General features: G+C 37.4%; 1 protein-coding gene across 2 annotated transcripts in view; it reads right to left on the bottom strand.

The window, feature by feature from the left end:
- The window catches only part of ankrd45 (ankyrin repeat domain 45), a 116,973-nt gene that overhangs the window by 18,670 nt on the left and 84,393 nt on the right, over window positions 1-13,910 (bottom strand). The window lies entirely within an intron of this gene.

The following is a 13,910-nucleotide window of genomic DNA, read 5'->3' as shown; positions in this document are numbered from 1 at the left end:
GGAATCAAAGGCTACCAGTTTTTAACCTTCTTTAATATAGGATAATGCCCCATGTCATAAAGCACGAATCATCTCAGACTGGTTTCTTGAAAATGACAATGAGTTCACTGTACTCAAATGGCCTCTACAGTCACCATAACTCAATCCAATAGAACACCTCTGATGATAGAACGGGAGAATCGCATCATAAATGTGCAGCCGACAAATCTGCAGCAACTGTGTAATGCTATCATATCAATATGGACCAAAATCTCTGAGGAATATTTACAGTACTTTGTAGAATCTATGCCATGAAGGATTAAGGCAGTCCTGAAGGCAAAAGTGGGTCCAACCTGGTACTAGTAAGGTGTACCTAATAAAGTGGGCGGAATATAATATTCATTAATTAATTTATTTATTGGTGTTTAACATAAGGAAACTCAACTGGTTTTGGAACAAGGGAAGCGTGAGTAAATGGTGACAAGCTGTCATTCATATCATTTATCTAACTTTAATTAACAGCAAATTTCATTTTTTTGGGTGAACTATCCCTTTAACAGCAAATTATCATTATTTGTTGAACTATTCTTAAACAAGATCTTCAGAATGATGCAAATGTGATCTTCAAATTGTGGTTTCTAATGTAGTTGCAGCTTTGGCTCCTATTTGTGTGTATAATGGACATAAAATGTCGAGGTCTGCTCATGTGATGGTGGGTGGTGACTATTTATTAAAGCTGTGGAGAGTTGTTTACGGAGCAGCTTGGTTTGCATGTGCTTTTGCTTGTGCAAGAGGTGTTTGTGGTTAGGCTAATCTGTTTCCTTTTCTTCTGTTTATTTTTCACTCTAAGCATCTGCATCTGCATATCTGACTAAAAAGCATCCTGGGTCAAGTGGAAAACACTTTTTGGCTAAGTGAAAAAATTCATTTCCGATGTAGAGATGTTGATAAATCAAACTGTCTAGGCTTTCAGAAATGTTTTGAGTTCTTTTACAGCAACACTCCACTTTTCTTTTAAATAGTCATATTTCAATATTATATACCGATATTTTGCAGCACCCGAAAATAGTCCCCAGCTGGGTTGCTTCCAAGACTTGCACAGGGATTGTGTGCCATTCACTCTGCATAATATCATTGCACTTGCTGCAGTAATGATATGGAAGCAAAGTTCCTTAATTATTATGCCAGAATAGAAGTTTAGTTCCTTGCCACATTCCTGGCTTAGAAAATAGCAACTTTTTACCATGTCTTAGTACACAATGTAAGTACAGAATAGTCCAGCTTTAAATTATTAAAATCAATCCAAAATCTTTGGTTATTTTTGAGTGAAATGCTAATGGTCTAATCCATTTCAATGATCTTTGCTAAGCTAAAAGTGCCAGACTGAGGATTTAAAAATAGTACAATTCAACTCTTTACCTCTAGGGGCAGGGTATAATTTGTGCCGGAACCAAGTGTGCCGCAAACCTGCGTTTGAGTGAGGGTCTCGGCCGTTAGATCGCCCCCTGGGAGCTGGCTGCAGTACAAGTCATAAAGCCCGCCTCCTCCGTGTTAATGAAGGAGACTTGAGCCCAAATAAACAAAAATTATTACACTTGCAATAAAATGTCCCGAAAGATGGTTCTGGTCGATTAAGGCACTGGTTATTGTGCTGAAATAGGTGCAGATCTTCATTTTTGTAAACAGTTTGTTTTTAGCAGTAATTTAACTCCTCCTCTGGCTCCATCAGACAATCCTTCTGCGCATGTCAAGGCTCCAATTTCAGCAGTCTTTTGCGACAGTTTGTGCCCGTCAAGCAGGCGTTTTGCCCTCAAGGCGTTCAATGGGAAAAAGGGCTGTCGCGTCGTCCATATTTTTTACAGTCATTGGCTGGAACATGCCAGATCCGGAATCTCTGAAATCTGATCACCTTGTTTTACTGATCTCCATCCTTAACTGCCCTCCGCTGTTCACTCTTACTTCTCAACTACCCAACCCTCTCCACTTTCGTCTGCGACAAATCCACCCGCTCTTCACTTTCGTCCGCAACCACCGTCCATCATCCATGGCCCCACTCTCTCTCACCCCCGCTCTTCACTTCTGTTCCCCCCCCGACTTCCACTCTCGTGCACGGCACCTCTATATCCTCGAGTAATATGCTGGATCCGTTACCCTGATCTGTTCTGGGTACTAGCAATTCACAAATTAGGCACAATTTAGGCACTAGTCCTCCAGAGGTCTAGTAAAATTAGCCTATTTTATTTATTTATTTTTTTAAATGGAGTGTTCTTTTAGAGATTTAATACACTCATACATAATGTGGTGCTTCAAAAAACATTCCAAACCATATAATTTAAATAGTAATGTCATGGTCAAAGCAGGAAATACAGGATAGAAAATGAAAGACAAAGTACAATAGTTATTTAATAAGTCCAATATATACTCACATCCAAACACATAACATAAACACACTCAGGAAGACAATCAAGACCTAATCAAGAACTGAACAAACCAAAGGAGCTTAAATAGAGAGACTGCTAATTGACTAAACAATAGACAGGTGAAACTGATAAACTGAAATGACAGTAGACTACAGAACTCAGAAAACTAGGGTTGTATCCAAAATTGCTGCCCATACCCTTAAATAATGCAGTATTTGATGGTGCAGCCATTTGTAGTGGTGTTCAAAACCAAAGGCTTATTTTTAAACCGTCCCGCTATATACGTTTCTGGAGAGCGCCAAATACGTCCCAGGAGGTACATTTTTTAGTCGTTTTTGTTTTCGCAAATCCACAAGAGGCTACTGTGTACGCTTTATGAGATTTCAAATTTCTCTCACAAATGCCAATCGTGCAATCCAGAGGCCACTTTTGACTGACTGATTGCCTGAATGACTGACTGACTGACTGACTGACCGATTGACTGACCCACCCTCCTCCTTCCTTAAACCTAACCAATACTGTTTTTTTAAAAGCTCAGATTGACCCTCCCACCCACTTCACTCACCCCAACAGTTTAAAAAAGCAATCCAGAAAAAGGAAAGCCTGATTTTACCAAATTTTCAAATTTTACCACATTCTTACCCTGTTATTTACTTGTTTATTTTATTTTTTGGCTTCTGTTTAGGTCTTATCTGCTTTCTGGAACCGATCTTCGCCGGACTCGAACCTCATCGCTGTGTCAACTGCTCTCTGCGTCTCAAGTCTGCCGATGTACATGGTGAGGTACTGAGCAAACTGGTAACAGCAGGAAAACTGTACACAGGGAGGTAAGCTGTCAGCTGGTAAGTGCAAAAAGGAATGGCGTCATGCCATTCTTAACGTTCATTTTAAAGACGAAAGGCAGACATACGTACTTCTGGCAACATAATTCGCAACATAACATAATTCAACATAAATCTAAATCTATATAGGGCTACGTTTTCAGAATGAGCCTATGTTGAATACATATAATGATAATATTATAGGTGTAAGCTTACAAAAAAATATTGTTTAAATGTTAAATTAACATTTGTATACCTGACAGAAATCAAAATACTAAAACAACTCAAATTCACTCACTTGTTTTCATTTACTCCCTTAGGTGGACTATATTAGGGGACTAATGTGGAGAATAGTGAAATCGGGGTGATTTCAGATTAAGCCTTCATCAAACCAAACTGAACTAAAACATGTGCATGTAAACGTGACATTGGAAGTCTGATGAAATTAAAATTAATGAAATAATTATAAAATAAACGACAAAAAGAAAGCAAAACCTTTAATTATTTAGGATGTATGGATATGTAATTATGTTTATAGTTAACTATGGTTACTGAGTTGTTGTACATATATAGGATACAGTAGAATTTTTAATTCAAGTTGAGTGCCTGGCTCATGATATGATTCTCTTCCTTATATCTACTTTTATAAACCAATTAGTAAAAGAAATATTATGATATGAGGATTGATTATTCAGAAAAATAAGTGTAGACATTTTTAAAGATTTAACGATGGCCAATTTAAACGCCTGTTCCTCTCCTAACTACCCTTTTATTACAGAGCTCAGTCACACTGCTCAATTAAAGGCCCAAACAGTTTCCCTCACAGTCACAGAACATTAGCCTCTAGGGTACAATAACAAGCTCAATAAACTCTCAGATATTGGCGAAAGTCTTCCTCTCCATTTGGGAGTTTGTGGGCTGCTATTGTTTTTAGGTTAGTGTTCCTAACATGAGTTGAGGACATACAGTTGTTTTTTTCTTCTCTCTTTTCTTTTTTTTGTAGTCTGACAGGCAGCTCTGCTTCCTGGGTGGCTGATTATCTGTGGCAGGCAGCAAGCCATTAAAACATGTGCTTGTCCTGATTGTGCTTGTCCTATATTCTAACTTTTTGGGAGTCTTCTATAATACTTGAGTGTAAAAAAATGTTCCTTACAAATGTATTTTTGTCGCATGTTAGCAGAGCACTGTAATCCACACGTGAGTCCAGCTGAGCTATCATAGCAGGGAATTGAAAACAAGACCTTTGTTGCAGCACATTTATGAAACATTGCCGACCCATGTCTCCAAACAATTATTTTTCTTCCACTTGTTTTAAGTACGGTTGGCAACACATAATGGTGTCCCTCTGCTGTCTAAACACTGTAACATGAAAAACTATCATGCAAAGTTGCACCTCATTTACAACAGAGCATCCTGATTGGTTCGAACCAAGTCTTTCTCGTGAATTAATGCTGAAAGCTCAAATACGTTACTTAACACTCATTGTATTCGCTGGTACAGACATCTAGTCTACATGATGGAATTTACACAAGAATCTAATTGCCGTGAGGTGATTTTAAAATTTATTTTAAAACTGGAAGAACAAATTTGTTCGAAATTACACAAAACCAACCAATTTTCACTTTGTTATGAAATGTGTGTCCTTACAGTGTTTTTAGGAACGTGAGTGGGACATATATATGACTGTCAACATCTCAAAAATGTGTTTTGGTGTTCCGTGACCCCAAACAAAGGCACCAAAACTGGGTTTTTTAAAGTAATGGAATTAAAGTTCCCAACAATTTTGGATTCCTAAAACTTTTTAGAGAAGAGCTCTTTTAAAGAACCTTTATGTTTGAGAGTGTCAGTTCATTCCTAAAACACTTTATTTAAAATTGCTAACAAATCGTCAAGCCGTTAAGCCTAAACCCTCAAAATGTGTCAGCTGTGGTCTGCTTGTTATTTGTTGACTTGCTCTACATACCGAGGATCCTGCCTCAGTACTCAGAAAAAAACTGGGTGATTACATAAATGCGGCATAAATCTCTTGAGAATTGTCACAGTTACATGAACAAAACAAAACAGCCACTTGACGCAGTTTGGTCAGACCTTGTGTCAGTTTTTACATATATTTAAGATGCACACCTTTTTCTGCATGTTTGCAACACTAGCCACAACCACAGGATATTTTAGACGCCCCAAGAGGAGTGTCATGTGTGGTTTTAGGTTCTAGAGAATAATTCAACACATTTTGATGTACGTCATGTTTGTTCTTCTGTCAAGTATGAAATTGTCAAAAATCTAAAGCACAATAATTTGTAGACTGAATTAATTACCTTGAATAAGGTTAAAAGGTTACCCAAAAAACACAGAAGTAACTCATTGAATAACACTTTGCCCTGGTTTATCCGGTCCAGAATTAACAATAAACCGGAGATTAGCTCAAGATAAGAATCTGAGTGAAATAATAGCGATGGCAAGGTTGCACTGCAATCATAACAAAGAGAGCACACAGCAAGTGCATTATCCTTATCAAAACCATCAGTCTGATATCAATGTTTGTGCAGTTATGTGTCATCCGATATCAGAAAACTTTTAGGTAGGTGAAGTCCCGAAACAGTTTAAAAGAACGGCTCACAGTTATAATAAACAGGGACTGAAGATTCAGAAAGAATGCAAAATATCTCAGGTCTGTTTTCATCATATTGTTTTCATAGTGTAGTACTAGCAACTGCTTAACACTATAACAACCATCCAGAGTACCAATGAGAAATACAGTAGAAACTGCAGAGCAAACCTTAACAACCTCACAGAATATCCTAACAACCACACAGCAACATCCTAATAAACACACTGAAGAACCTGAGTAACTCCACAAAAAACACTCTAACAACCCCCACAGAAATGATCAGCAATACCTACATCATAGAAACCACCCTGAATACAATATAGTGACCACAACACGATAAGTACCAAGCAACCACTTAACAAGCCCTAACAACCTCATAGCAACCACCCAGAACACACTTATCAGTTAGCTACCTTACCAAAAACCTTAACAACCATTGCCTAGCATTTTAAAATGAAAACATGCATAGCTTGAAACCTTCAAACTTTAAGCTTTTAAAACAACTTCAAGCATTCTGTCTAGGCATTCTCAGGCCAATAGCAATGTCCTTCAATCTTTTTGTTTCATAATTCAAATATGATACAAATTACAAATAAATTACTCAACTCAAATACACCAAAACTGTCATCATTCATGTAATTTATGCAGCACAGTTGGATGATCTTGGTTTATCACACTGAGCATTTAAAAACGCAACTGGCACCTGTAGCTGATTTTACTTGTCTGTTTGCAGTCAGATCCTTTTAAACTACTATATGCAGTAAATAAGTGAAGTTTATTTATAAACTAATTTCGAGAGGATCACGTGCTTATGATTTATCACGGCCAGTCTCACATTTGCTAATCACTATCTTCCAATCATATGAGCCCTAAGCTACTATAAATAGCCACAGTTTTCAGTTCACTTTATCTTCGTTTGGAAGAAACCCCCCTCCTCCCCTATTCTCCTCCTTTACCTGTGATTGGGCGGCACGGCGGCCCAGTGGTTAGCACTGTGAGCCACACAGCAAGAACACTGCCGGCCCTGGTTCCACAGGACCTGTGGGTGTTTCTGTGAGGAGTTTGTATATCCTCCCCGTGTCCGCGTGGGTTTTCCCCGGGTTCTCCGATTTTCTCCCACCATCCAAAGACATTCAACATGCATAACAATCAAGCTTGTCTAATCCCTTGCGTTCCCTTAGCTACAGCGGCAGGGGAGTTCTGAGATCCACCGAGCTCAGGCTCCCCTCTTGCTCTGCCAACGGGAGGAAGCCCCGGGCTCGAGGAGCCCTTGAGCTCGGGGCTCTCTCCCGGGACAGCATGCCAAACGAGCTTTTGTAAATCATCAGCTAAGTGTGAACTCTTGAAACACAGTACATTTGACTGCACATTCAAACTATTCAAACATACAGAATGTAAAGAAAACCAGGATGACTACATTAGATACATCAGATGGCAAAGAAAAACAATGACAGTAATTTAGTAAATTATTAATTCCAGTGCTTGTTTAGCTTCAAAACAGTCCTGTCATTCTGTGGACCATCACAGTAAAATACAGAATGGCTAAACATCCTATTGCTGTATAGAAGGTTATACACTAGCTATGCTTTTTGGCTGGATAAAGCAAACCAGCATCTCATTAGAAATGTTTTGATTGTTGGGGAATGTAATTACGTATAGGAGTTATAAGGGATGTCCAGATCGGATCACATGATGTAAAATCGGGTCCGATTACCTTGGGCTCTATTTTAATGATCTTGGCGCAAAGTCCAAAACGCAGGGTGCAAAAGCATTAAGGGTGTGTGAGAATCCACTTTTACTATTTTAAGAACAGAAAAATCCACTTTGCACCGCGGCGCATGGTCTAACAGGGTTGAGCTTATTCTTATAGGTGTGTTTTTAGAATAAACCAATCAGAGTCTCATCTCCCATTCCCTTTAAGAGTCAGTTGCGTCGCGCCATAGCGCATTTGCTAGTTATATCCAAATACACATGCTAAGACCCATATGGTCAAAAACCTGACAAGTGGACAAATCTAAGCTTGTTTTTAAAAAACAAATATAAATATGCATATAATAAATCCTAATAAATAAAGGCATTTAAATAAATACATAAATAAATATTATTTATTTAAATAAATAAATAATAAAAGGCATAAAGGCAGTTGTTTTTTATATTTATGTAGTAAATAATCATTTTTGTACAATTGAATCCTTTAATTCTTTTTTCACTTGTAAAGATATTTGCAAATTGCTGTAACTGCTCTGTGTTTTAAGCAGTGTTTATGCGAGGCAGACAACTGATGCGCTCTGCGCTAGACTTTAGACCTCCTCTTAGCTGGTCTATTGTGCAGTCTATTTTAGATTCTCAAAATAGCAACGGGCCAGCAATGCACTTTAACACGGCTCATTTTTAGACCAGAACGTCTATGGTCACACATATGAGCGCAAATGCATTTGCTATTTAAACAGCATGGTGCAACACGTCAAAACAACACTTGCGTCAAGCTGAAACTAGCAAACAACATTTGCGTCACGCCTTGCGCCACATTGCGCTGAGTGTATAATAGGGCCCATTGACTTCACACAGAAACAGCAACACAAGCGGCATGATATCACTTTGTTGCAGAGATGCTTTTGGTTAACTGTTGGCAAAGTAGAACACGGAAGCAGCTAGAAGCGGAAAGCGTAGTATGCCTGCGGTCTGAAGGTATTTTAAAGTTGATGACGACAACATTGTCATAGCAAACTGTAGGATATGCAAACTTGCCATTGCCTGCTAGGTATTTTAATTTGAGGTGCTATTTGTTTTTAAATAAGATTTTGTTATATTTACTGTTGCACTAAAGTCCAAAAGTGAAAAAAAAATGTTACTTATTGCTTAATTGTTCAAGCTACCTCATATAAGTGCTCTGTTTGTTAACCTCCTGGACCTGTTTCTTTAGTCTTCCTCTTTTTTTTAATGTATTACAGAAGAATTGGATCGGGTTTTGGTATCGATAGATACTCAAAATCAAATAACTCAGTCTCGGGGGCAAAAAAACCTGATCGGGACATCCCAAGGAGTTATAAAGTAAGAACATGCAGTACATGCATAGAGATTGTGTGCATGATTCATTTCTGCAGCAGTATATGGTGCAGAAACAAATAATGCACACAATCTCAATGCACACATTGCAAAGTATTTATGCACATAATCAGTGCAATCACATTGTTTTGACATACATTCATGGACATTTTATTACTTGTCATGTGTATGTTGGTATGTTTTCAATAACTGATCCTTCTATGTACTGCGTTAAAGACTATACAGTAGAATACACAAGACTTATAATATGCTGTTGTTCTACTGGAATTTACGCTCCAAAATGTCTGCTGCATGACACTTGCAGCATCTAGTGGCTGTTTCCCAAATCGCATTAGAGTGTCGCCTCTTGGTGATTCTATGCTCTTTGATATGGTGAATAAAGCCCCGCCAACCATTGATTGCTATAGACTGATGATACTCTGGAGGAGAAGCTCCAGAGGAGTTTCTGCAGATGTTGTGTGATTTAGACTTTTAGAAATAAAACTGAAGGGACAGTTGTTGTTTATATTTATTGGTGATTATATATGAAATTCAATTGTAAGCTTGGCAAGCAGTTTTAGAGAATTTGATGTTTTCCTATTCAGACAAAATGCCCAAGCATAATCGTTTCAAAGATGGCCGCTGAGTGAAATGACATGCCTCAAAGAGCATAGAATCACCAAGAGGCGACACTTATAGTGCGATTTGGGAAACATCCACTAGATGCGACAGCAGCCATTTTGGAATAAAATTTCCTATAGAACAACAGCATATTATAAGTCCATAAAATAGACTATTAAAAGTGCTGGTGATTGTGATAGTAAGTGTTGTATTGTCGTCTTTAAGGTTGCATCTCAGCATTAATGAGCTTTTTAAATAAATAAATAAAAAACAAAGCAGCTGCTTGCCATCGCAACAGCAATAAGATCAATAGACGGCCGATCGCTTTCACTCCAAAACGGCAGAATTGCTGGGCTGTTGTTGGGCGCTGCTGTTGCAATGGATTGTTTTATTGAGTGTTGCCTCTAGGTCATTCTAAGCTTTTTGCTTGCCTCAAAGTGACTTTGACTGCGTTTCTTCCCAATTTTAAATAAAAATAGCTATTTATAAACAGTATAGCAGTTGGTCAGAGTAGCAAATGTATTTTATTTGCTAAGAATAAATTTTTTGATTATTCCATCAAATATTGAATTTTTATCTCTTCTGAAGTTGAAACTCTGGGAATGTGCTGCCTAAAAACACAAATACACACATTTTTATGCTTATTAACCCAAAACATGGACTAAACGACAACATTTTCATAAAGAAATGTCATAAGTAGCTTATAGCATAAAAACATCACACACACTTGAACTATTATAAATCCAGAGCAACAGAATTTTCACGTGGTCTCCTCATTTTTTCCATTGCATCTAAAACTTATGACTAAGTAAAATCAAAGGTGTAATGACAGCAATGAAAGCAAGCTGATTAAAGCAAGTGTGTGTACGGCATCTTTTAAAACCACATGTTATCTGCTCATATGTTTGTTTTTCACTCTTATCAGTGTCACCGGAGCCCCAGGAACTTTATAAACACTCGAGATTAAATGACTTTTACCACACCTTGTCAAAGTCTCCATCTCAGAGACATAAACGATTGCCGATCATCACTCACACAATACAGTGCAGTAAAACGCACATGAATACAGAAAACTGACACTCCCTTCAGGTACAGTAAAGATAAAGCTGCTATTTATGATGCCTGCGCATGTATACGAGCTGCATGTGTGAACAGGAACTCAGCAGCAGTCAGCTCATCTTTGTTTTCCATGGCAACCGCGAGGAGCACAACACCCACGCATGCTAGACATTGATATCCCAGAGCGGGGTTTCCTCCGAGCTGAGCAGATCCTGCCTGTGACAGTAGTCAGCCGTCTTTGCGTCACGGCAAGTGTTCTCCTGGCGTTTCACAACCGCCTACAGCTCCTTGAGTACCTTCCCTCCCCTTCTGCTCTCTCGGCTTCTCCACACCTTAAAGAGTCACTTCCGGCTACAGCCTGGCAGAACACAGACAGCCTTGAGCATGTTAATGCCTATTGTTTATACAGTGTGAGCTCAGAAATGACTAGCTGGCACAAGCAACTTCTGATTTTATGTCCATTTCATCTATCTGTTTACTTTAGTGTGTGTCTGTCTATCAATGTCTTATATATGCTTTCTGTCTGTCTTTATTTATCCATGTCTCATGCATATTTCTGTTTGTCTATCAGTATCCCTGTCTAGTGTTTACTTTCTGTCTGTCTTTCTGGTAGTCTCTGTGTCATATATACTAAACTGACTCTCTGTCTAGTGTGTATACTGTCTGTCTAGACTACTGTCTGTCTGTCAGTGTGTCTCTATCTTCTAGCATGCATTGTATATCTGTCTTCAACTATATACAATGTGTAATTTCTCTATATACTGTCTTTCTGTCATTCTGTAATACTTTCTGTCTGTCTGTCTATGAGTCTGTCTGGTTCTGTCTCTATCTGTCTCTATTTTCAGCCTGTCTTTTTGTCAGTCTCTGTCTCATATACAGTTGAAACCAGAAGTTTACACTGTATAAAAAAGCACATAACCATTAAAAAAAAAGTCAGATGTTAATGTGACTAAACTTTTTTTGGTAAGTTAGGATTAACAAATTTGATTCTGTTATGCTTAATAGCAGAATAATGAGGTATTTTTTGAGAAATTGTAATAACTTTTCTTAAAAGTCAAGTTTACATAAGATTATTATGCCTCTGAAAAAGCTTAGATGATGGTGTCAAGGTTTTGGAAGTTTCTGATTGGATAATTGACAACATTTGAGTTAATTGGAGGCACAACTGTAGAATAGTATTTAAGGAAAACCTCAAACACACTGCTTCCTTATGTGACAACATGGAAAAATCAACAAGCCAGAATCAAACAAAAAGCCAGATTACAATTAGCTAAATTACACTGGAAAAAAATTTTTTTGGAGACATGTCCTGTGGTCTGATGGAACTAAGATTGAACTGTTTGGCCATAATGACCAGTGTTACATTTGGAGGACAAAGGGGAAAGCTTACAAGCCTAGGAACACCATCCCAACTGTGTAGTATGGGGGCGACAGCATCATGTTGTGGGGCTGTTTTGCTGCTGGAGGGACTGGTCCACTTCACAGTATAGAATGATGAAGAAAGAACATTATGTAGAAACACTGAAGCAACATCTCAAGTCATCAGCCAGGAAATTAAAACATGGCCCCATATGGGTCTTCCCAATAGATCATGACCCCCAAGCATACTGCCAAATTAGTTAAAATGTGCTTAATGTCCTTTTAAATTAGTTAAAAGGACAACAGAGTAAATGTTTTGGAGTGGCCATCACAAAGCCCTAATATCAATCCAATAGAAAATTTGTGGGCAGAGTTGAAAAAGCTTGTCCGAGCAAGACAGCCAACAAATCTAACTCAGTTATACCAATACTGTCAGGAGGAATGGGCCACATTTCCTTCAAACTATTGTGTGAAGGTTCTGGAAGGATACCCAAAACATCTGACCAAAGTTATACAGCTTAAAAGTAAAGCTAAAAAAATACCAATTTAGCAAATGTAAATCATTTAGGTAATCCTAACCGACCTGAAATAGTAAACATTTATTATGGTTTATTTTAGTTTATGGTTTAAAATAGTTATGTTCCTTTTTTAGAGTGTATCTAAACTTGGTTTCAACTGTATATTTTATGTAAACATTTATTGTATTCTAGTATATACTGTGTTTTAGTATATATTGTTTTCTGATATATACTTTGTATTGGTCTAGTATACTGTCTGTCAGTGTTTCTGTATATTGTCTAGCATATTGTATATCTGTCTTCTATTATATACTGCCAGTCTGGCTATGTGTACTTTGTCTATATACTGTCTGTCTGTCTATCCCTCTCTTATGCATACTTACTGTCTGTCTATCACCCTGTCTGTATCCTATACATACTTCTGCCTTTCTATTTATCTCAGTTTCATACTTTCTCTCTGTCTATTTATGTCTACATATCTGCCTGTCTGTCTGTATCTTCTAGCATGTATTGTATATCTATCTCCTATTATATACTTAGCATAACTTCTCTATGTACTGTCTTTCCATCTAGCTTATCATACTTTTCGTCTTTTTATGTTAAGTTTGTCTGGCTCATGTATACTTCCTGTCTGTCTTTCTGTTGGTCTCTGACTCTCTGTCTAGTGTATACTGTCTGTCTAGTCTACTGTCTGTTTGTCAGTGTGTCTTGCACATCTGCGTATATTGTTGTATATCTGTCTTCTATTACTGCCAGTCTGGCTGTGTGTAATTTTTTTCTACATAATGTCTGTCTGTCTATCTCTATGAGACTATGAGGCTCTTTATTGTATATATTCTAGCATATATTGGATGTCTGTCTTCTATTATATACTGCCAATCTGGCTATGTGTACTTTCTCTATTTACTGTCTGTCTGTCTGTTTGTCTGTCTTTCTGTCTATCCCTCTCACATGCATACTTACTGTCTGTATATATATATATATATATATATATATATATATATATATATATATATATATATATATATATATATATATATATATATAGTTGAAGTCAGAATTAGCCCCCCTGAATTATTAGCTGTCCTGTTTATTTTTTCCCCCCAATTTCTGTTTAACGGAGAGAAGATTTTTTTCAACACATTTCTAAACATAATAGTTTTAATAACTCAGCTCTAATAACTGGTTTATTTTATCCTTACCATGATCACAGTTATTAATATTTTACTAGATCTTTTTCAAGACACTTCTATACAGCTTAAAGTGACATTTAAAGGCTTAACTAGGTAAATTAGGTTAACTAGGTAACAATGGTTTGTTCTCTAAAATATATATAACAATATAGCTTTAAGAGGCTAATAAAATGGACCTTAAAATGTTTAATAAAAAATTACAGACATGCTGTGAAATTTTTTTGTTAAAAATCTGTCTGTCTGTCTATCCGTCTGCCCGCCCATCTGTCTGACTCTCTGTCTGTATC

This window comes from Danio rerio, chromosome 2 (genome assembly GCF_049306965.1).
Source record: "Danio rerio strain Tuebingen ecotype United States chromosome 2, GRCz12tu, whole genome shotgun sequence".
Taxonomy (NCBI): Eukaryota; Metazoa; Chordata; class Actinopteri; order Cypriniformes; family Danionidae; genus Danio; species Danio rerio.
This window is presented reverse-complemented; position numbering and strand designations above follow the sequence as displayed.